Source organism: Microtus oregoni, unplaced genomic scaffold (assembly GCF_018167655.1).
Source record: "Microtus oregoni isolate MIOR12 unplaced genomic scaffold, Mior012 000020F_ref0000438, whole genome shotgun sequence".
Lineage (NCBI taxonomy): Eukaryota > Metazoa > Chordata > Mammalia > Rodentia > Cricetidae > Microtus > Microtus oregoni.
Window position 1 is genome coordinate 21226884 of NW_024543079.1, and position 3174 is coordinate 21230057.

The window sequence follows — 3174 nt, forward strand, 5'->3', positions numbered from 1 at the left end:
TTGTAAATTCCCCCAACGTTTGTTTCTTTAGGTTTTGGGGTTTTGCTTTAGGTTTTTGTTTGTTTGTTTGTTTTGATTTGTTTTTGTTTATTTGCTTGTTTTTTTACGGATAGTCATTATGACTGGGGTGAGATAGAATCTCAATAAACTTTGGTTTGTATTTCCCTCATGGCTAAGAACAGTGGACTTTTTTTTTTTTTGCAAATTTTAGCTATTTGCAAGTCTGCTCTTGTGACATGTCTATTTGTCTTAACCATTTATAACCCTGAAAGAAAAAAAAAAGGTAAGACATAAAATATTACTCTGGGAAAGATATTCTTTCCTTTCTTTTTTTTCTTCTTTCAAGATGGACCTTTTCTGTATAGCTGTCCTAGCTGTCCTGGAACTTACTTTGTAAACCAGACTGGCCTCTAACTTACAGAGATCCACCTGTTTGTGCCTCCGAGTGCTGGGTTTAAAGGTGTGCGCCACCACATACAACAAGGAAATTTGTTGTTGATCAGAATCCTAAACAATTTCTATAACTATGGGTAAACTGTAATTTTACATAAATACACCCTTCGTGTTTTTGTTTCGCTGCATTCTTATGGATGCTAGTGCAATTACACAGTCAGTTCATTCTCCTGTGGATTCCATGCAGACTCCAGAGGCGTCAATGGTGAGTTTCCCATAGAAGTGCAACAGTGGTGTTTGTCTTTTATACCTGCCATAGTTCACTTAACAGGTTTTTCCCTGGGCTCAGACAAATGACAGGCTTTCATCGTTTTAATGGCCATTGTATATACATGTTTTCTTTATCAATTCATCTGTTAACGGCACTTAAGTTAATTCTGTATCTTGATTGTCGTGAATGATCAAACCTAAAAGAGTTGCTCTTACAGAATTTGAGAGTAGAATAGTGACTACAGGGGCCAGGAAAGAGGAGAGGGAAGGGGACAGGAGGGACTGGTCAGATTACAAGTACAGTTCAATAGGGAAGAGGTTCCAGTGACGACAGTAGTACTAATTGCCCTGATTCATTCGGCAGCTAATGATGCGGCGCTCAGAACATCCCTTCGGTCCCCTTAAACATGAACCACCCGCCCTGCCTCTGTGTCTTTCCGGGAGCTCCAGGAGCCTTCTCAACGCACTTTCCTCCGGACCCCTGCGTCCTGCATAGCCACATATTAGCTGTGGCTTCCAGACAGAGATCACACCGTGCTTCCTGGAAGCAGAGGAGCAAACACTGTCTCAGTGCATCCTTCCGTGTGACCGCCTGGGCTTCTATTCCCATTTGAAAAGTCAGAATGATGTAATGGAAAGCAAACTGTGAGGTGTTTTATTTGGGTTCGGAAAGTGCAAAATTGAATTCGAGTCTGAAATACTGTACCAAACTTGAGTAATAGCTTTACAATTGAAAGTTGTTGTTAAATTTGATTTGTTTGTTTTAGGACTAAAGTGGGGAAAATCAAGGAAGTTTGATTGGTTGTGTCCTGCGGAGAAGCATGACACACTGGTATAGCCTCTAGAGCAGTGTTTTTTCAACCTGCGGGTCACGACCCCTTTGGGGGTTGGATGACCCTATCACAAGGGTTCCATATCAATATTTACATCACGATTCATAACCGTAGCAAAATTACAGTTACGAAGCAGCATTGAAATAATTGTATGGTTGGGGGGGTCACCACAACATGAGGAACTATATTAAAAGGTCATAGCATTAGGAAGGCGGGGAACCACCGGGCTAGAGGAGGTGTGAGCCATGCTGGTGCTGACCTATAGAGGCATAAGTGTTACATATACACCAATACCATGGCTGTCGTGAGCTGGGTCAGTTAGCACAGGGTTGCCCACAATGATACATAGGAGATGGTGGCTCCACAGTGCCTCCTGTCTCTTATGTGGACATTCCACAGCAAGAACAGGGAACTCCTGACACATGAAATCCACCACCCCATCACTACCCTCCAGATTTCAAAAACCCTTGCACCAGCCAGAGAGCCTGACACTGCACTCGTAAGCTCTGTGTTTTCATCCCTGAGGGCCCTAGGTAGTGTTTGCTTATGGAGCTCTGTTTTGCTTCAATGAATCCAGGGGGAAATAACTTATATCAACACAGCTAAAATGCCCACGTGTGAGAATGGGAGGTCAGAGTCCAAGAGGATCAGTACTGAGGCCTGGTGGGCTGGCACCCAGCAGAGGCAACCAGAGCATCTAACGTCTGCTTCTCCTTCACCCTGGCAAGACTCCAGTCCACTCAAGCCCCTGGAGAATGCAGACCCATCTCCTTTATCCTTGCTCCTACTGGAAACATCTCTGCCCATCTGTCATATGCCCACGGAACCCTCTGCTCCAGTCTGACAGCCACAGAACACCTAAAACAGCTATTGGTGTGTGTCTCAACATCTGCTCTCGGTCCAGAAAAACAACGATTTGGTCACTGCATAATCCTTAATAGGAGTGACATTAGTTTCCACATTCTACATTGTCCCCAGAGCCTGAGGACATAGGCTCTGGTCCCTCGAAGCAGGGATCTGCCTAGTAGCACCCCCTGTGTGACTGTCTCTGCTATCTCACATCCCTGCTCCGACTTCCTCTGTCTATCATCACCCGATTTTAAGCCCCTGCTCAGGTCTTTGTCACGCCTGTCTACTCCAGCACTTTCTCAAACCCAGCCAGCACTCTGCACATCATTGCACGCTCAGCAACTAGTGCCTAGCGCCAGGTGTACAGAAGTTGCTCACGCTCTCACACACTGAGCCAGGAAGCAACAGTCCGAGACTGCTGACATTTAACCTTTGCCTTTTGCTCTAAGTGGTTAAAGCAAACAGCAGGGCCTGTTAAGGAGCCACATTTCTCATTGAACTAACCATGAACACACTCGTCTCATGCCAAGGCTAGAAGCATCACTGGTTACTTCTCCAAACTGCACATCTCAGCTTCAGGAAATGGGCCGTCCAGGGAAGAGGCATCACTTTGAACCTGACATACAGGGTGACAAATGCTGTCTTGACCCCTTCAGGAGCATTTTGGAGATGCTCAAGCAAATATAACCTTACAGGAAGTCCCTGTACCGCAGACTTTCTCAGTACCTTGAATGTGCTGCTATTCACCGACAACCCTTTACAAACAGATCATCCATCGCTGCTGAGCAGACCACTGCTTCACAGAAGCAAGTCTGGAAGGTTGAATGTG